Genomic DNA, 22,643 nt, shown 5'->3' on the forward strand with positions numbered 1-22,643 from the left:
AATAAAAAAAGCAAAACGAATTTCGTTTTGCACACACAGGTCCCCATCAACGGAATCATCCCCCTGCTCGGCAGCACACACAACTGCCCGGTAGCCAGTCCGGCCCTGACCAGAGCATTTCCGACTACCAGTCCGAGGTGTCTCAGAAACAAGATACTATCTGTGCGCCTTCAATCCGGTTTGTCTCTGGACTGCAAACTGTTCCGGGTGAGCGAGTTTTGTGTATTTGCGGTGTGGGGGGTGGGGTCTGCATGTAAAAAGTGGATTTCACAGGACTCCTCAGTCGTCCGGTTTTCCTCTGAGGTTAAGCTCCTTCTGATGACGTGTTGTTTTAGTTTAGTTTAGTTTAAAGGAGCTTGTAAAGCGCCTGGTGACGCCTCCCGGCGTGTCCCCGCGCTGTGGAGAGAGTGAGAATGTGAAAAAAAAAGAACCTATCACAGATTAAAAAGGCAAGTTTTCAATTTCTTCCTAAAAGCGGTCTCATTCATCTCTAGCCTGGTGTCCATGGGCAGCAGGTTCCAGTGCTTCGCTGCCACTGTACGGAAGGATCTGCCTCCCATTCTGGCCTTTTTGGGACAGGCAAGTCTAAGCAGACCTGTACCTTTGGATCTAAGGGTTCTGTTGGGTTCATATGGCAAAGCCAGATCCGACATATAGGCAGGTGCCTTGTTATGGAGGATCTTGTGACACCATAGCAGAGCTTTGAAAATGATCCTCTTCTTGATAGGCAGCCAATGGAGAGCTGCCAGAGAGGGTCGTGACGGTGCTCTGCGGGGCAGTCTTAATACTAGGCGTGCTGCCGAATTTTGTAGGACCTGTAATTTCTTTATATTTTTCTCTGAAGTGCCTAAAAGTAAAACATTCCCGTAATCAATCCGGGAAGTTATTATTGCCTGCGTCATAGTCCGTCTGGAGTTGAGAGGCAGCAAGTCAAGGGTACGGTTGAGAGTCTTCATCACTCCGAAGCACTTACCTACCGTTCTCTTTATATGGCTATCAAAGGCTAGCTTATTATCAACCCAGACTCCTAAATTCTTTGCCTCCCGACTGGGAGGGGGCAAAGGACCCAAACAGGTGGGCCACCATTCTTTAGTCCAATTGGACTCATTGCCTCCAATAATGATGACCTCTGTTTTGGTTCCGTTCAATTTTAGACAGTGCTCTGTCATCCAAGATGCCAGCCTGCTCATACAGTTATTAAAGTTAGCGGCTTCCGTGGATGGGGCTTGCGTCACAGATATTAAAAGTTGCGTATCGTCGGCGTAAGAGACAAGCTTGTAACGCAGCAAGTGTGATGCGTGCCGTCAGCTACTTGTCAGCTATGGAATCTGCTGTAGCGTTGCACAGAATTTGGAATCCCAGAAGGTGAGCAGCACAATCCCAGAACGCGCTGAGAAACAGAGGAACACAGGAAGTTTTCATGCGCATGCTTTTAATTTTTCAGGCGTTTCCACTTTCTTGAGGCATTTACAAGTCAATTTGGCTTCCGTGTACAAAGTTGTCAATGTTTTGGTGAGCATTCTTTTTATTTGTTTTCTCCTTTGGAACTCTTATTTTGTCATCAGAACATCGTGGTAAGATTTCTTCAAGACTCCAGTTCTTTTATTAACTTCCTGGTATATTGAACAGTTTTTATCGTTTTCCATCTACTGAAGAGTTTGTGACATTTGGCTATAGGTTGACTGTGCTGTTTGGATAATAGTAGTTTTTCATGTTTGATCATCTTTACTGAAAAAACATATATATATTTTTATATGAAGTATTGGGTGCACATTTAGGTCTGTTTAAAAAAAAAAGTTTATTTTGATTTCCACACCCCCAGACAGTAATCTTATCTACTTGGTGATCTCAGTGTATTTTACTACTGTGTTTTTTCCTAAAACATTTTGTATCTAGTGTGTACATTGTAGTTTCACTCGTTATGTCCAATATGCAAAGTGTACATGCTCCTCCACATTTTTTACAGCTCCCGGGAGACCCACCGGTTAGGTTTAAAGTATGGTATAGGGCCTTCACTAAGTATTTATGGGCCTTGGGAGGGAACAGGTTGAGTGCAGAATGCAAAAAGCTTATTTTAGAACATAATCTTGGATTGGAGGGGCAAACTGTTTGGGAACACTTGCCAACTCTTGATGTGGTTGATGGTGAAGATCCCCTTAATGAGTTTGAAAAAGCTGTTGCCCTGTTAGAAAAGCAATTTGATGTTGAAGGGAGTTTAGTAGTAGCCAGGCACAAATTCTTAACTAGAGAGCAAAAAGTGGATGAAAGTATTGTATCATATGTGGCTGCACTACGTATTTTGGAATCTCAATGCAAATTTGAGCATTTCACCTTGCAGTTGATCAGGGATCAAGTGGTGGTACGTTGCAGAGATAAGAAAGTTCGAGAGAAGCTTCTCACATTGAAAAATCCATCATTGCAAGAGACAATGTCTAATGTTAAAAACATAGAATTATCACACAAAGCTTCTAGAAAATTGAAACCAGATAAAGCTTTTGTTGGTGAAATAAAGGAGTGCAAATACCAAGGAGAAAAATAATTATGTGAGCATAAGGGCAATAGATTTCCGATTAATAGGTCTAAGAAAAAATGGTCCAACAAAGGAATTTATGTCCGAAATGTGGGTTCCCTTCACATTTTCCCTTCTCTCGTCTCTGTCTTGCAAGGAGTGCTGCTTGTCACAAGTATGCAGACAAGGACACCTTGCAAAAGTGTGTTACTCCAGGGGAAATGTTAATGCAGCTTATTTTGATGAGGTTAAGTGTGACATGTCAACATAAAGTTGTCAGTTCTTTGAGTGATTGAATGCTTGTTGTTAAGAATGATTGTGACGACTGTGTGGATCCTATCGTGGAGGTGATTTTTGATGGGAAATCCATTTGTTTGCTAGTAGATTCTGGCGCTCGTATGACTATGGCTACTGAGTAGTTGTTTGATTGCAATTGGACGTATAAACAACTAGAGCCTCCTGACAGAAATCCTGTCTCCTATGAGGGCAGAAGGATTGAATTTAAAGGATTTTTCTAAACTAAGTTGATTTTCAAAGAGAGGTGCATTAGTGGAAAGGTTTATGTGGCCAAGAAAAAATTAAACATCTCGGGATGGTACCACCAGGGCTTTTTTGGTATGACCCTCAGGCCTGGCACCAAGGAACCTGTGTCTGTTGTTAATGAGGGTGTGCAGGGTGATGGTGTATCTCATTGGGCCCTTAAGTTTGGTAGTGTGTTTGCCGACATTCTGGGACACATTAAAGGTTTCAAACACCTCGTCAAGGTTAAGGATTATGCTGTTCCTGTAAAACATAAGTTGCGTAATGTTCCCTTTAGTGTAAGAAATGATTTGGCTGCTGGGCTCAAGAGGATGTGTGAGTGGGGGGTCATTGAACCAGTGGAATCATCTTTATGGTTATCTCCTTTGGTCGTGGCCTGGGAAAAAAATGGCAGTCTTAGGGTATGTATAGACTTGCACAGCTTGAATAAGGAGATGTGGGCTGATTCTCACCCTCTTCCCCGTATTGATGGCATACTTTCAAAGTCTGCAGGTTCAAAGTTGTTTTCTAAGATAGATTTATCTTCTGTGTACCACCATGCGAGCTGGATCTCTCTTGCAAGCACCTTACTGCGTTTGTTTCATCTGTCGTAACTTTCCAGTTTAAGAGGATGCCTTTTGGGCTTGCTTCGGCGGCCTCGGTGTTTCAGCGTATTATGGAAAAAGTATTGGAGGGTGTTGAGGATACTGTTGTATTCCAGCACAATATTTTGGTGGCTGGAAACTGCAGGGTTTCACATGACAGAAATATCACTGAAGCTTTGAGCAGGTTGCAGGAGAAGAAATTGTTGCAAACAAAGACATTTGTGTTTTTGGTCTAGAATCTATTGAGTATCCAGGACATCGAATCTCCGGAGAAGGAATTCTACAGAGTGAGGGGTTGATTGATGCTATTTTGAAAGCGTCATATTCCCGGTCAAAGGAACAAGGGTCTTCATTTTTGAGGGTTTGTGAGTTTTATACTAAGTTTATTCCCAATTCTGCTACCAAAACTGTACATTTGTGTGTACTTCTCAAGAGGAAGGTTACCTTTTTGTGGGATAAGGCGTGTCAGAGTGAGTTTGATCAAATCTAGCAAGAGCTTGAGTCATATGAAATTTTGACCCCTTTTGATCCATCTACACAGTGTATTATCTCTGTTGATGCAAGTTTGGACGGTTTGGGCAGTTTGATTACCCAAATCAAGCAGGGTGTGGAGTATGTTTGGTTCGCTTCTCGTTCTCTACGTCAAAGTGAGAAGAACTACTCTGTGATTGAAAGAGAGCTATTAGCCAGCTGGTGGGCTGTGGAAAGATGCAAGACCTTTTTGTGGGGGAGGACTTTCAAGTTGCTAACTGATCATAAACCTCTCATTCCTATATTAAATGGTCTTGTGGTAAAAAAGAGCATACCCCCAGGATTGCCAGACTAAGTTCAAAATTCCTACAGTATAATTTTGTGGTTGAATATATTCCTGGTGGGAAAAAATACTAGGGCTGATTTTCTTTCTAGATCACCTTTGCCAAGTTGTTAGGATGATTTACCTGGATGTGACGATGATGAGGATTGTTTGATTGCAGCTTTGGATGGTTGCAGTGTTGGGTGTTTTGGTAAAAAGGAATGGTTTGATGCTGTGGAATGTGATTGCTTGCTCAAGAAAGCTAAGGATCACATTGTTCGTGGCTGGCCTAAGGAAAAATATCTTGTTGTGGAGCTCCAGCCATTTGCCAAGATTGCTCCTGAATTGTCATTGGAGGGAAGTGAAATGATCATGCGTGGTGACAAATTAATTTCACCTGATTTAAGGGCTCGCATTGTTAATTCTGGTCATGAGGGTCATCTGGGACAGACTAGCACCAAACATAGGATTTGTGCTATTTATTGGTGGCCTTCCATGGATGACCAGATTGATGATGCTGTCAGGGGTTGTGTCATTTGTTGCTCAAGTGACAAGGTGGTCCAAACAGTTACCCTCCCCCACACACAAGTTGTCGAGCTTTCCTCTGGACCATGGATGAAGTTGGCTTTCGATTTTGTTGGTCCTTTCAATGCTTTACTCAACAGGTATAAGCCTGCTTTGGTTGTTGCTGACTACTACAGCTAGTGGTGGGAGGTGCATTTTATAGTTGATCCAAACACACAGGAGGTTATCAAGTTTTTTCAAAGCCTTTTTGCCAGGGAAGATTTTCCCAAAGAATTAGTGTCTGACAATGGGGTGCAATTTGTCTTGAGGGAAATGTCTGAGTTCCTTCCTCAATCTGGCATTGTGCATAGTCGTGTGGCTCTTTCTCACCCACAAGCAAATGGTTTCATTGAGTGCATGAATCGAATTTCAGTAAAGTGTGTGCAGTGGGCTATTTCCAACAGGGTAGAGGTTAAAGAAGGTGTGCAGAAAATGTTGTGGGCTCATCACACCACTCCCTGTCTGGCTCTTGGGAAGAGTCACTTTGAGCTGCTGCGTGGGAGAGTGGCTACATTTGGTATGTGTCCCGCTTGGATCAGGATGTGGGGTTCGTGTTCTAAAGCTATTACTAAACTTTCAGGTGTGGGAGGAGCTGTCTCACCTAGCAATACCTCAGTTCAGTTATCCTCTAGGAGTGTCAAGGAAGTGTAGAGTTGGTGCTCTAAGGTTCAGGTGGGCGATTGGGTGAAAATTAAGCTACCCTATAGTGTTCCCAATCAGTTGGCCACATTCTGTCCTCCTGTTTAAGTGGATTCCATTTCACGTTATGCAGTGAGAGTTAATGGCAAGAGTTGGTGGAATCTCTCGAGGATTTACAAGATTCCTGATCAAGTGGTTCAAAAATTGGCCCTGTACAATTCCAAGGTTCTTGAGGGTCCTGCTACCAATTCTAATCTTTTGGAGAGTTCTACTCAACATCTATATATGCGGAGGAGTGGTAGGAAAAGGGATCCTCCAAAACGTATGGACTTGGGGTTTGTGATTTGCATTCATTCTATCCCTTGTTCTATAAAGTATTTTGTCTTTGATGTTTCATTTCTTTGTATGCTTTTTTCCTTAGCTTTGTACTAATATTTACCTGTTTATTACTTTTCTCCTTTTTGCTTTTATTGTAAAGAAGTTCAGTTATCCTCTAGGAGTGTCATTGAAGTGTAGAGTTGGTGCTCTAAGGTTCAGGTGGGCGATTGGGTGAAAATTAAGCTACCCTATAGTGTTCCCAATCAGTTGGCCACATTCTGTCCTCCTGTTTAAGTGGATTCCATTTCACGTTATGCAGTGAGAGTTAATGGCAAGAGTTGGTGGAATTTTTCGAGGATTTACAAGATTCCTGATCAAGTGGTTCAAAAATTGGCCTTGTACAATTCCAAGGTTCTTGAGGGTTCTGCTACCAATTCTAATCTTTTGGAGAGTTCTACTCAACATCTATATATGCGGAGGAGTGGTAGGAATAGGGATCCTCCAAATGTATGGACTTGTGATTTGTGATTTGCATTCATTCTATCCCTTGTTCTATAAAGTATTTTGTCTTTGATGTTTCTTTTCTTTGTATGCTTTTTTCCTTAGCTTTGTACTAATATTTACCTGTTTTATTACTTTTCTCCTTTTTGCTTTTATTGTAAAGAAGGGAGGTACTGTAGGAATGCATTAACCTGTTTGCTTGCATTGTTAGTTTGGCTCCATGGTTACAGAATGTTCATGTTTGAACAGCTAGGGACTGTTATCCATTCCCTGGGAACTGTGGAGACAAACTGTCAATAAACTCAAGGTTTCCCCCACTTACCTTGTGTTGGGTGGTCACTTCAGTTTTTCTTTCCATAAACTGGTGATAATCGACCTGGTAGCTAACATAGCAATAAACCATCATCTACACTTTCTGAGAGGCGAGACTCCTAAATATCTGGAGCTCCCTAATAAAACTGAGAGGAGTCGTGCGTGCCTAGGAAAATGGTTATAAATAGAAAATCAAATGGTAGCATGCTTGGGGAAGTAGGCAAGAAAATATCATAGGCAGATACGCTCCACGGACTAAAAATGGTGGCTATCGATCTGAAATGCACTAGTGCATTTATGGAAATGAGAGGGGTATAATAAATCAGCCATTGAGCTAATATATATATATATTTATTCATTTGAATTGATCCTCCCTTTGCAAAGCTTTTTGGTTGTGGTTACAAGCTTTCACCCATAATTGAAAGTTTATCTGATAATCAATTTGATTCTTCCATTTATCAAGGATCTTACTGATAACCAAATCTTCAAAATTTTTGCTTTTCCGAAGATACTTAGCCCATTGCCCTATTCCTCATGCCTAGGATTATCGACAAACAGCATTTCAGCTGTAGGACTAGCGTTTTCAATCTTGCGGAGAGCCAGGTACGAAGAGAAGTCATGATCTGTATAGATGAACACGGAATCTAGCTCATGTGTATTTACTTTACTCACAAATATACTCCATTGCAATGAGAATCCCACTGCTTAGCTATTTGCTGATTTTTATCCATCCCATATTCGTCCCATTTTTTATTTTAAGGTTGAATTATTAAGAAAAAACAAGCAAAAGAACAGCATTCTAATAGTTACAACAGATCCTTCTAGCATAAACATTGTATGGAAAAAAAAGATAAAAATGGGAAATAAGACTATCAAGCTGTATACAAAAGGAAAAATATGCGTTTATAAACCAAGAAAGGAAAGAAAAAGGGGGGAGTGGGGAAGAGAGGGGAGAGAAGAAAGCAATATGTAGTCAAATTTTAATGTTGGAAGAAAATGCAAAAACAAAAACTGGTTTAACACTGTAAGCATAACAATAAGCACATTTAAAAATGAAGTGATAAAGAATATAGAAGAAACAAATAACTTCTGATCATTTAAGAAGGAAATGGCAAAGAGTAACATTTAAGGCAGTTTTCTAAAGTCATCAGAAACAGTAATAGCTTTAACAATAGAAGATGCAGATGCAGATAAGTATGTGGTTAGTGGAAGCCATAAGAGGTCTCTTTTAATCGCTAGGAAAATAGGGGAGATGTGATTAGTATCTAGTCCATGGTGGAAACACACTGCATTCCACCAGGACCTACACGTAACTTTATCTGCTAGTTTCCAATTTGAGGTTATTCAATGAAAAGCAACAGCTAACAGTAGGTCTAACAATTAAAAGTTTGATGTTGACTGAAGCCAATGAGTTGACTGAATGCCACGGAATATGTTTATTATAGAGAAGTGTATCTTAACTAAAGAAATGTTTTCAATTTGGGACCAAACAAACTGCCAAAATTTGTGGATTGGAGGACATTCAAATAACATATGTTTTAAATCAGCAGTAGGACAGGAACCAGACCAACAAGTGGAGTACAAAACCGATGTGAAGGATGCTAGGATCACAGGAGAAAATAATATCCGATGATAGACCAAATAAATGGTTTGTGTGGTATTAGCAGCGCAAGAAGTTTTATGAAGATTTGTCCCATTTTTGATTTCAGTGGATTTTAATTTTGTACAAACATCATCTAATAGAGTCTCTGTGTTAACATATATAATGGCATCTGCGTGTACAGTTGTTTTTCTTGTAATAAAAACTTTTAGCAGGATGTATTTTTCTTCTGTCATTTGGTCATAGAAATAGTTATTAGGAAAACTAATCTTCTTAGGTCTAACAAAATGTATTTCATTTGATGCCATATAATAATCTTAAAAATCTTGGAGAGCCAATCCTTTCACTTTTCGAAGAAGCCCTAATTTTCTAGGCCTGTCTTGGGTTACCTTTTAGCCATAAAGAAATTGCTTTATATATCCTGAATTTTTCGGCAAAAAAATCTCTTTTAAGATACATGGCAGAGCGGAAAATAAAAATAAAAAGTAGATCAAATGTTAATTTCTTTCAATGAAACCATTCTGAATAATGTATTCAGTAGTGAGTTCCAGCTCTCCAGCAAATCCAACAGCGTTCTCTAAAGTGAGACATAGTTTATTGTGTATAGGTCTTGGCAGTTTTCAGAAATCCATATGTCCAGGTACCTTTTCAGATGTATCTTTGTTATCGCTTGTAGAAAAGACAGCAGACTTTGCCCTTGATATTAAACAATTATACCTCTGTTTTGGCAGTATTCACTATTTGCCCACCCAAGGCAGCAACCTATCCAGTTATACCAAATGCTCTCTAAGTTAGCTGATCAGTGCATAATAAAATATAATAATAGAGAGATTAGATCAACCCCATGAGTTGGGTGGAAAAGTCCATTACTTGTAATATCTCAAACAAGAACTCCCTCCTCATGAGTTCAGAAGCCTTCTCCCCTGTAGAAAAAGTATAGCCGCCGGACTGCCAGAAGTAGAATTACATCCACAACAAAGTGAGTATTCATCTATAACCCCTTCCATGCTCATGACGAGCTCAGCTCGTCATGCAGTACAGTGCTCCTGTGCTCATGACGAGCTGAGCTTGTCATGACCACACCCCTTTTTATTGCTGTCCAGCACAGCAGAGGAACATGTGCAGCAGCCATGTGGATAATTGCAGAAAGGGAAAGGAAACCATTTTGATCTTGGTGTATCAAAAGAGCAGCTCAAGTTATTATTTGTGAAGGTATCTGTTTGGGCTAATATTATTAAAATATTAACCAATCTTATTCAATTTGTACCTCCAACCGCTGGTCGCTTTGATAAAGTCATTCGGCATATCGGTCATCAATTATGCCGATGACACCCAGTTGATTTTTTCATTTGAGGGCGCCAAGGCAGTGTCAATAGACACATTTCATCGCTGTATGTCGGCTACAGCCGAGTGGCAGTGCGCGAACTCGCTCCAATTTAACAGCTTAAAAACGGAAGTGGTTCATTGCTCCTTAGACCGTACACCGCGCCCGCTTCCGGACGACTTTTGGCCTGTATCTATTCCGGGTACGGTAGAGGCCGCTGAGTCGGTCCGTAACCTGGGAGTCCTGTTCGAATCCAACCTGCAGCTTGATGCTTCAGTGAACAGAACCATAGTGACTTGTATGGGCCTACTCCGTGCCCTACGCAAGATTTTACCACTCCTCCCTGCAGAGGCTAGAACAGAAGTAGTGCGCAGTTCTATTCTTAGCCGCTTAGATTACTGCAACGCACTGCTTCTGGGGGCCCCAAAAATCTTAATCCTAAAACTCCAGAGGATACAAAATATGGCAGCTAAGCTGGCCCTAGCGCGTCCTCGATCCGCCTCCTCCACTGGAGCATTGGCCGATCTTCACTGGCTGCCTGTCCAACAGAGAATTTCGTTTAAGGCAGCATGTCTTGTTTTTAAGGCCCTGCACGGACAGGGGCCGACGCCGATTCAAAATCTTTTTTCTTGGTACTGCGCCACTAGACCCTTAAGATCCGCCTCCGCGTTTTTAGTGACGGTCCCAAGGATCAATAGAGTGCGGATGGGCGGTCGGGCGTTTGGTTTCACGGCCGCCACTCTTTGGAACACTCTCCCGTTGGCGCTGAGGAGCAGACAGGATCTCCCTTCCTTTAAAAAGGATCTTAAAACGTTCTTGTTCCCAAGAAAGATGTAATGGCAGTCCTGCCTGTAGTACAGACGCAGTCTCAGCGCCAGGATACCCTTTGGGTGGCAGCCGCGCTTAACAAATAAATAAATACATACATAAATACAAATACATATCATTATTCAGTAATTTGATCAATAAGAACTTGGACTCCGGGGATCATTTCCCTTTTTTAAGAAACAAACCAATATATCTTTATATATAATATTGCTACCTGGTAGAATATGGTTACATATTCTAGGAAGTGAGCATTTTAGTTCCGACATAAATGCATTTATAGCTTACAGTTGGGAAGCCATCTTCCTCAGCAGCTTTTCAATTGGATAAATTATTAATTACTCCTACAATTTCCTTTTCCTGGAACAATATAGATAATATGGATAACTCCGCCAACTAAATGTATGGATTTCTTGCCTTCTTAATTATTGCCTAATATCTTTCTTAGAGATCTTCTTTTGGGTTTAGTATGCATTCTCAAAATGTTCAGAGAATATTTGTCTTATTGTTTTGAAAGTAGAATATGAAGAGGCTGTTTTAGAATATCTGATAGATACTATCACGGTTTTAGGTCAAGCGTGAGCCAGCAAGCAAGCACTGCTCTGTGAAGAGCTGTAGTAGTTCAGTACGGAGGGAAGCCCCGCCCACTCCCCCATCCTTATTTCCCATTGGCCTGTGTGTCTGTCCTTTATAAATGCTGTCTTCTGATCCATTATGAGGCTTATTAGTCCCTCCTTAGTACAGCGAAGTCGTCATTTGTAACCTCCCATGGCTACTGTCCCCTTTACTTGGTTGTTACATGGGGCGTGTACTAGTTCCTTTATTGCAGTGATGTGGTTCCTCTGGAAGTCCAGGGCCCGAGGCCCAGGGAGCAGCTGAAGCCGGAGGCCGCTGCAGGAGACGGATCAGGTAAATGTGGAAAGTCTTTTCTCCTCCCCACCCTCCCTCTCGTCGCCGTGCCTTCTCCTCTGCTCCCCCACCCCATATGCCCTCCCGCCCTCCCGTTGTCTGTGTCTTCTCCCTCCTCCCTCCCTACCGATGTCCATGCCTTCCCCCGCTTTGCCTTCCGTTTTCCGTGATGCCAGGTTGCCAACCATTTGCAATGCAATAGGTCTTGCGTTAATTGGAGAACTTTTGCTTTGCAAATGCTTGTTATGTTTACCATCAACACCAATTGCATTGCCGATGCATCTTTTCAATGGTGTTTCTTGTTTTAAATGATGTGGCAAAAGTTGGAGATGATACACGGGTGCCGCGCTTTATGTTTCAGTGCAGCGCTGTTTTTATGTTTAGCACCAACACCAATTGCATTGCCAATGCATCTTTTCAATGGTGTTTCTTGTTTTAAATGATATGGCGAAAGTTGGACTAGATCATCTTCCTTTTGTACGGCGGATCTTATACACGATTGCTATAGAACAGGTAAGTATTCCAGCCCTTTGTGATGCAGTAACCAGAAAGAGTTATCCGCAGGGAACGTGCACTATAATATTCACGAAAAGCTGATGCTGGGTTGCAACATTTATGTTACAAGCATTTGCTTCTAGCATTTCTATTTGCACAGTCCTGCAGTACTTTTCGTGAAGAGTGGGGACTCGTTAATCCGATTCAAGGTTGTCTGTTTTTTTTTTTTAAGGAATCAACCACATTGTTTAGTGGATGGCTACGTTAGCACTGACTATTGCATTGTTTGATATCGCTGATATTAGGTAGCTTCTTTCCTAGATCTGCATAGTAAGTTTTCTGTAGCTATGTGTGCGCAAAATAATTTGACAATTTGTCTCACTCTTCTGGCATGCATGGTTTTATTATACTCAGCTGTGGCTCTTATGAGTCCTCATTAGCCCATTTGTAACTTTGATGTAATGTTGTGGATTTGGTATTTTAACATTAACTTGAGCTGAATGATCGGTGAGGTGGGTCTGCTGTTGAGTCTGCAATGCCTAGCCAACTCTGTGGCTTGCATCTGTCTTGTGTGCGTGTCTAATGTGGATAAATAATAAATATATTTAGGGTTTGATAAGTCGGTTTGTAAGAGGATGTTGGGTGTGCTGTTGAGTTAGCAATACTTAGCCAGCAAAATGCAAGCAGTGGAATTATGCTTTACCAAAATATTTCCTGTAAAATATGGATTTATCACCCTTGCCCATAACTTGCCATCAGCTGCATAATGTGCAGATTTCTTCTTCAAGAAATGTGTTTCTAGCTCTAAAAGACTAAGGGCCAGATGTAGGTAATTCCATTTTACCGACTCTAAAATACCGAATCATACCGATTCGGTATTTTAAATTCGGAAAATGGTATGTAGGCGAAAAATAACCGAATCGTTAAGATTCGGTAATAACCGAATCGGTAAATACCGATTCGGTAATTGGCATTCATTCCTATGGGCCTGGAGGCCCATAGGAATGAATGCCAATTACCGAATCGGTATTTACGGATTCGGTAAAAGGGGGAAACATTGAAGGGTGGCAGGGTGTCCCTTTGACACCCTGTTGCACCCCTCAATTGTGTATGGGTGCACATGGCACTGTTGGAAAAGCAAAAAAAATGCTTTTTCCAAGGTTTTCATTATTTACCACCAACTTGTAGTTGGTAGTAAATAACGAATCCTAAAAGGGGAAAAGCACTCATTTGAATGCTCCCTACATAGCAAAATCGGTAATTTACCGATTTTGATATTTTAAGGAATCGGTAATTTACCGATTCCTTAAAATACCGATTCGGGAAATTACTGAATCGGTAAAATGCCCACCTTCATCTAATTTTCCAAATACCGGTCAGTAACGGCCAAAATTACCGAATTTCGGCCGTTACCGACCGGTATTTGGCTACCTACATCTGGCCCTTAATGTTACTACAAAAAGGCACATATGTTCCCTCTTAGTGGAAGACCAAGTCCTATGGTTAACTGGTCACACTACCTTATGATTACAGTGGCCAAATAGTCAAATGTGCTGCCTTATGCCATAGAATTTGCACTTTCTAGTCACACTATTGAATGTGGCCCTCCATTGCTGTATAATGTTTTTGGCTCTGACTTTTTAGCTTGGAGTTGCACTGGGAATATGGTAGGAAGGGTGTGTTCAGGGCCACTGCAAATTTGTGATTCTGTGGCGGGAGTGTTCTCCACATAATTAAGGATTCATCCATCATCTGCCACATCACCAATCACCTGCTGTTCAAAAATGCTTCTTGAGTTGCCGTGCAGTGGCAGACAGGCAGGTCCTTTTTAAAGGCTAACCGACAACTTATTAGTTGATTATTGCTGTATGTAGGCATTAAACTGATACTATTGAGGTGAAATATTTGCCGAGATAGTGTTAACATGTCTAAAAATGACAAAAAATAACTAATACTGCAACAAAATGTGCTGCATTGTTCTGCATAATCTGCCTTTTCTTGCTGCATAATATAGTCAACCCTGCCACATAATTTGTATTAATTTGGGTGTATCTAAAGTGCTTGGTTGGTGCAGGGCGAAGTATGTATTTCTCTTCATGTGGATGTGCTGCTGAAGTAGCATAATGTCCCATGATGCAGGTAACATCTACCAGTCAACAGAGTACCTTAATCATAATCATCCAGTTACTAAATACATTTTGCCAGCTCCAACAGGACACATTATAGAGACGTCCTGTCACATCCACACAATGTTGCATTAAATCCATATAGTTGGCAAAACAGGGCCACTTCAACAGCACATCCTCCCCTGTCACAACTATCCCTCAGATATCCAACAGAACATCTTAGTCAGATCTCGCCACAGACACAACAGAGTACAATGTTTTAACTGTGGTCATATCAGCATATCAACTTCTTACACAATCATACCACAAAGATCCATTGGTGTTTCACCATGAAAACACAAAAGGAGCATTGAAAATGGAATTTTATTCTGACCTGCATCATGCATTTGACTCAAAATTAATGAAATGCCGCAACACACCAAATAATTGAGTTTGTATGGCATTTATTATCCACTGGAGCTCGTGGATTGCACAAGGCACTGATATTCTCAGGCTGGGATGTTTGGAAAATTCCTCAGCACATCTCAAATCTTGTGTAACACATGCGCATCTTTTCCCACCACTGGATTGTTTTGATCAAACAATTGTTATCTAAAGCTTCCTGTTTGAGCAGTTTCGAGCCTAGTCACAACATTGTCATCATGACAGATGTCAGCTCTGCAGGCTTGGGTGCGGTTATGTTAAAAAATCATGGAGGTATAGAGAAAACCATTTTGTTTTTATCCAGAGGTTTAAGGGGAGCTGAACACAACTACTCTGTGGTTGAGAAGGAAGCCCTGGGCATATTCTTGGCAATAAGGAAATTGCGCAAATTTCTTTGGGGAACTTATTTCACTATAAAAACAGACCACAAACAATTGAGAGAAATGTTCACAAAAAAGGGTCTTGATAACATCTCCTCCAGAATAAGAAAGTGGGTTGTAGCTTTCCAAGAGTTCAATTTTAGTGTTGTTTATGTTCCTGGTGCAAAGAACAATTTAGCAGATTGCTGTTCACGTTTGGTAAGCACAGAAAATTCCAAGGAAGGTGAGTTTGAGGATTATAGCGATGATTTTGCTGACTTTGCGATCTGTCTTGTCAATGAGAGTATCATCAAGAAGGAAGTGTAGGAACATGAGCTCTCAAATGTTGTATCTCTTCAATCTGTAATGGCATTGCCGGAAATTGGGTTAAGAATGCAAAGGTAGATGAAGCTCTTAGTGGATTCTTTCGAGTTAAGGATGAACTGGCATGTCAGAATGGAACTTTGAAGAGAGGCACAAGACCCATTCCACAAACCTCTTTAAGGCCGCCACGTGTGAACTTTGCTCACGAGAGCCACCCTGGAATCTCAAAAACAAAAGAAATTCTTAGGCAAACCTACTGGTGGTCTGGGATGGACACGTTGTGGAGAGGGTTATTAGAGATTGTAATGAATATAACAGAAGTGCCCCATTCTGTTACATTCTGGTATTTTCCTTTCGAGCCAAAAAACTGGCAATGCACCTCCATATTGATTTGCAGCATTCACTGGTAGACCTGTGCTGACAAATCCACATAATACCAAAAATGCACCTAATTCTGAAATAAAGGGACTGCTAGAATCATTGCAGCAAGTCTCACTCAGACATTCTAAGAACTAAGCTCATTTAGTACTAAGTGAAACAAGTTCCTGTTTCTTCTGAGGTAGTTAAGGAATCAGCACATCTGACATGGAAATGTGCTCAATCTACACATTCATTGCTTGAATAACTCAGCTTTTCTAGTTTCACATTGGAGTAATTGAGTACTATAACATTTAGTACCAACACCATGGATTTCACTTAGGGGTTGCCAGGGGTTGCAGTTGCTGCCTCTGGCTTGCTGTTTGCAACCCTGTGTACTGCTTTTGCGACCCCTAGGCTCAGATCTGGCAAAAGCAGTACCAAGATATGACTCAAAACATCTACGTGTATGTTGAAGGAGCCAAGACCACATTGATTATAGCTTTCCTATTGCAGCTCACTTAATTTACGGTTTGGCCTGACCTGCAAAAAGAAATGACCAAGCCTCAGTGCAGGCAAAGGGCAGCTCTGATAAGTTGATTGAAGCGCGGATTCTGGCTGCAAGGACCAATCTGCAATCAGCCAACCAAAGGAGCCCTCACCACTGTCCTTTCCAAGCAGTTTTCTAGTACATGGATATTCATTTCCCACTGGCTGATTCATTTACCCAGAACAGGACATGCAGCATGGTTGCTGTAATTCTACGTTCAAATGTTTCAACATGGTGCACCTGCGTGCCCTGTCCAACACTGTGATTGTAGTGACAATGTTGCACTGCGGGTCCAATCCAGCTTTTGAAGTACTGTATGTGGATGCATCTGCCTCACAGCCCCTGTTTCACTCCCCCTCCCTGAGTGTCTGGCACAGACATGACTCCTGTGGGCCCCGGGTAAATTGAAAGCACTTTAACAGAGTTGTAATAAAAAGCACACAATTTATCTTTAGAACAATGCTATGATGGTGGTGATCCAGCGACATGGGACTAATAATTTTCTATAGTCAAGGCACAATTTCATCACCCAACAAGTCTGTCCCTTCACGCTGGGTTAGTAAATTACCAAATAATACCAAATTTACCAATTCCAATTTGTATCTTCATTTCTAATATACCAATTATGGCGATGCGATCTTTATATAGTTGACAGGGTTTGGCAAACTTATTCTGGTTCAAAAATATTCATAAACTAGTAAAACACCTCTACTAAACGTAGACTCATTTGTATATTTATGATGTTTATCTAAAAAATTTGAAATAAATGCTCATCGATACCAACATACAGTACAAATCACAGTTCATCACAAAGTAATAATATCAAAGAAATAATGATAAAAAACACATCTCAGATGGTGTATAAAGGAGTGGAAAGGAAGAGACAAAATGTTCAAAGACAAATACATTTGCAAATGATTATGCACATTCTGTTTTCTGTCTATACTAACCCAATTGAAATAGGAAAACTGCTCCCTGGCCATGAGAGCAGTAAGGCCTTTCAAGAAGAGTTGAAGAGGCAAAGACTAAGTCCGGAAACAGCAGACAGGATCGGCCAGCTCAAGAATAGGAGACAGCAAACAAGGCCTCTCCTCACGCAGGTAGAAAAGCAAGCCAGCGACAAACCTAACCCCTCCCACCAAGAACCTCAATTATACCCTAAAACTCAGATGTCCATCCACATCTGTGTCAGAACAAAAGATTTCTCTACACATGATTGGTTAAGGAAGGGGGTGTACTGTTACACCACACTTGTTATGACCATTTCACTCAATGTCTTATTGTTTATTTATTCATCACGTCCGGTTCCACCCCAAGAAATACATATTCGAGCCATTATAATAATGTTCACTTCCTTCGTGCCGGTTATGTAGCAGACTGTGTATAACATTTGTCCCTCCGTGCCGCAGTCAAAGAACATTTTCTTTTACTCTATGAAGAAACTGTTTCTTCCAGCTGACTTTGGCAGGCACACAGGACCCATGAAGGACAATTGTCTTCAACTTTCTCCATTTTCATTCAATATTATTTTCTGAATTGTATTTTCATTTCAGTAACCCCAAAGATTCTCTACAGAGCAAGAAACCATGCTTCTACGAAAAACAAACACAGGCATTATTAATCACTTATAATGCTTTCCATTACGCACCCTCCCAATGCGGCATTTATCCATGCGCAACCCGAGTTAAAATAATTTCCCAGCAAACGTTAATAAAGTGCACAAAAGCAGCATTAGTCTTTTAGTTGTATTTGTCAAGAAGCATTTGCTGCCTACTCCAGTGCGTTAGTATGCGTTTGCGCAGTAGCATGTTCCCTTATGTAAGCTCTTTTCCGCATTCATTTTCACTGCACACTGTTAATAAATGTTACTGAGGGTTCAATCTGAGCAGGTTTTATTTCGCAAAAACCCTGCTCCATCAGTGGTTAAGCCTTTAAAGCATTGTCTGCTATCTTAGAGTCTCCAGGGTGCCTGGGGGATCACCTGGTGCTGTGCTGGCCCACCTCCGTGCCAGGAAAAGCACTGTGAGAAACACAGTGCACTCCTGATAGAAGACACCCCTCCTTGATGCCACAAATCAACTCTGGCCTGCATAGACTGTATCAGATTTTGTGCCAGATTCAGGAAAAACAAGCATTTACAATGCAATAGGTATTCCATTACTAAAAGTTTGAGGTAATGGTGTGGCAAATAATAATGCAACGCCAATAGCTCAAACATTCAGTAATGCGAGACCTATTGCATTGAAGATGCTTGTTGATATTAGTAGTTCTAGCTCATCAAGCAAGAATTTCCTCAGTCATCTCCCTCTCTTCATAAAACTACTGGCCTACTGTTTTAGAGTTCACTACTTATTTTTCCTGTTAGTATAGTCTAAGACTATGGATGTACCACATTACAACGCATGCTTTTACCACGCATGATTTTACATCGCAAGTTTTACAACGCATACCATTACAACGCATAGTGCTTTGGGGCGCTGGATAGTGAATTATTTAATTTACTATTCCAACTCCAGTCCCCGTGGATAGTAGGGAAGGTGTTGGATAGTAAATTAAATATATTCCCTATCCTAGAGCGCCCCCCAGCGCAATGCGTTGTAATGGTTTGCGTTGTAAAAGCTGCGATGTAAAAGCATTGCGTGGTAAAAGTTGCGTTGTAAGTGATGTTTCCCCTGCTCAATTGTTGGTTTTGATGTTATGTAACTGTCTTTGATATGCAATAACTTCTCATCTTAAAGTTGCTTTAAAAGCATCACAGACTGTGTATGGAGAAGAAGAAACTTTCATCTTCTGACAATACAAAGTAGTAATCTTTTTAAATATAGCAATACATTTGGTACTAATTAAAAGAGTGTTATCCGGAAGAAACCCTCTTAACTTCAGTAAATTCTGTGGTAAGGCAGTCAGGTCAGAAAAGCAGGATGCTATAAAACAAACTTCGGTTTTAGTTAATGAAGTGGGCGTTAAAAACAATCTAGTTTTGAAGCAGCCAGAAAGTGGTTTGATAAGTCAGTGTATTGTTTAGCTTGAGGATTATGAGCCATCGAGAGATCCTGCAAACCAAATTCGCATTTGAGTGTTAGGTTTTCTCTGAATTGAAGAAAGATCGGTGGTATCTGAAACGATTGTAGAAAATGTAAATCACTTCCATTGATGACGGTCTGTAGGAATGACATTAAACTGTCTATTAACGTGTGTAAAGATTTGGTATCTTGTTCTAAAGGGCCTCAATTAAAGGCTCAAGCAAAAGAAAACTGTAGGGATTGGATCGCAAGAGAAACCCAGCGACTGGTCTCATCATTTGCAGTCTGGTGAGCTAGCAATAATATAGCTTAAGTATCCAGTGACCGGAACATGAATGTCATCTGTTTCAATGACTGTCATTTCAAGGATCCAAAAGACATTTGGGGAAAAAGTGTACCAGTAGTTTACAGGGGAAAATGATAGAGTACTATAGCCAATAGAAATAGGGCTCTGCAAAAAGGCAAATAAAATATGGGATGACACTGAAGAAAATGCACATTTCCAACAAAAGCCAAGGCTATACACACGTGAAAAAAGGAGTCTGGAATGGTGCTCTTTGCTTGTTTGCTCTGCGTGTTCATCGAAGATTGTTGTCTGCGATCAAATACCACAACATGTGAACCCCAATGTAAGCTTTTATTTGAATTTGAGGTGTCTAGAACATTCATTTTTAAGGTGTTTTGGCTTTTAAAAGTGTTTATTTGACCTCGCATTTAATGGTAGGCAGCTGTGGAGGATGTTGGAGAAAACTGAAATGACCTTTTTCAGAGGGCTGATCCTTTACTTAGTATACTTGCCCCACTCCTTTCACATCAAATTAATTTTTTTATGTTGTGATGTTTTCTGATACATTTGTTGAATCAGCTGAGTTTGATGAGGTGACATATGAAACACACGTTTGATGTGATGGTAAGGTTGTCTATGTTCTGTCCTCTACGTTTTCTAAATGAAAATGTTCGGGTCTCTGTTTTCCTGTAGTGTTCTGCAAGTTTGCTGGGTTATCTTTTTGCTGGAGATCAGTTGACCAGTTGCCATCTTTGAGCAAACCTTTCCTCCCTTCCTTTTGTTACAATTGTCCTACAGACTGATTATTAGCTCTTAAAAACGAACATCCTGGTGAGGATGGCTTTGCAGTTCCTGTAGGCTTTCCCTGAGGAGCTGTGCCTAATTCTGAGATCTAGCGCTTAGTTTATTTCACTATGATATACCACCAGTTAGAACCACTGGCAGCCACATGCCATGAACTGATGTGACGCTGGAACCGGGAAGGACTGTTTCATCAGCCAAAGACGGGGTGAACTGAAGTAAGGACGCTGATAAGCTAATGAGGTCAGATGAAGTTGGCTCACTTTTGATGGCTGTTGAGGAACTGCTGAATTTACTGGGAGGGAGCTTGGTCCTACAATGGAAAGAGACGCTTGTTGAGTTGCAAAAAAAAAAAAACGGGGGTCAATGAAAACATTCACTCATCAAAATTCTCCTTGTAAAAATAAACAGTCCATTATAAATATGGAGAACAAAAATGTATCAGGACTTCTTAGGCCAGTGAAGTGGATACAAGTGGTTCATTCAGATCTATGGCTCAGAAAAAAAAAAAGATTTCTAAGGAATTTCTTAAGCATTATGAGGGAATACCAATTTAAGAACATTTGTCTAGAGCCAGCAATACCGCAGAATTTATTGCAAATCAAAATTGCAGCTCGCTCTAAGGAGGATTGAGGGTGGTGAGAAGCTGGATGACTCCTAGACAAATATCAGGCCTGGGGATACATCCGATCTCCCCCAGAACTGGTCACCTTTAATGGATTTGCAAAAGGACTGCTCTGCTACTTCTAAGCCTTTCATGAATCTATTTCAGACATTCCTGCAAGAGATAAGAGAATTTAAACCCTCTCAAGAATTGAAATGTCTGAACTTGCAGAATCAGTTATTGGGTATTACAAATAAGCTTTCTCTGATCCCTGAGCAGCTCGAGGAAGGCAAACCGAGAGTTTCGGACCTGGAAGTTCAGGAAGGGCAATTGCAGAAACATGTGTTGGGTTTAAAATAAGACATTATTGCCTTAAAAGAGAAACAAGATGAAATGGAGAATTATTCACGACGCAACAATTTAAGGTTCATTGAAAATCTGGAAAATGCAGAAAGCCCAGGTGAGATCATTCCATTTATTGAATGATTAATTCAGAAGTACATTCTGCCAGACGGTGCGGCAGTTTTGTCAGTTACAAAAGCTCCCCAAGTCCCTCAGCAAGCTCAAAATCCACATTTGAAATATCCCCGAACAGTTCTGGTGAACTTTTCCAACTATTAGATAAAAGAACAAATCTTTTTGAAAGAGAAACAGCAGAAGTCATTTGGTTCATTTGTAGAGAGGCTTTCAGAAAGAGCCCTTTCTAAAGGGGAGAGACTTATGGCTAGAGCCCTCAACCTTGAAGCTGGGGAACGAGGTTCGAGTCTGGGCAACAACGCTCAACATCCTGTGATTCTGGTCAAATCCTGTGGTTCTGGGCAAATCACTTAATTTTCCGTGCCTAACAAAAATGAATGTGTCCTTCTGTAACAAATCTGGTGCTCATGTAAAGCACTCTGATACCTGATATCTTTGGGTCTAGTTTGCGCTTTATAAAACAAAAAATATATATATATAAAAACACCTCACGGCACAGGCCTCATTAGTGCAACAATCCATCCAAGTTGAAATTATTGCACAAAGGCTGCTTTCAGGTTTTCACATCTGAAGAACAGGTACAAGCATTCTTGAAATCAATAAATGCCCCTGAAAGTCAGTTCCAAATAGTTTGTTAGGATAATAGTGATACTGGGGAAGCCCTATTTCAAGCCTCTGCATGAAGCCTGGGGTGCAGTTCCATGGTACCAGATGAAGGTGATAATGACCCCTGCATCCTAGGTTAAAAAGCAGGCATCACCCTGCAGGGGACTCAAAACGCAGAGAAGGGGAAAGTAGACTGGGTGGGATAGAAAGAAGTGGGAGGGATTCAAGGTTGGTAGAAGGCCTGGGTATGTTTGGTGGTGGGAAAATAGCATTGGTAAATAAAGGAGATATAATAGGAACAGAGAGATGTCCTTATATTTTTTAGAACAATTTAGGTGAAAGCACGTATGAACCCATGTACTTTAGCCCTTCATATCTCAATATTCATGCAAATTTGCTTTTGCGCTTAAGCTTATCTTAGATTAGTGATATTAAGAGGCAATATCAACTTTTTGTAGAATCCTAGTTTAGATTCCCCAACTGTAACATGCAGACAAAAAAAGTGTAAAACTGCAAAGATCTTGGCACAATATAAGCAGTGCTTAAAGCTGGTTGATTCTTGGAGAGAAAACATTCTGATTCACCTAGAATGTTCTTGTTTTTTGGTCAGATTTAAATCTGCAGCGAGATTGGATTTCTTTCTAGTCTCGTCTAGCTCTGTTCTCAAGAAATATAGTCATCATTCAAACGGGTTCTAGGATCATTCTTTGTTGGAAATGCACATTGCAAATGGTTAGCAAATACCCCTCGCCCCTAGATGGGCTATAAATATGTCATATTTAGCGGAGGAGTCC

The sequence above is a fragment of the Lissotriton helveticus genome, chromosome 2_1 (assembly GCF_964261635.1).
Source record: "Lissotriton helveticus chromosome 2_1, aLisHel1.1, whole genome shotgun sequence".
Lineage (NCBI taxonomy): Eukaryota > Metazoa > Chordata > Amphibia > Caudata > Salamandridae > Lissotriton > Lissotriton helveticus.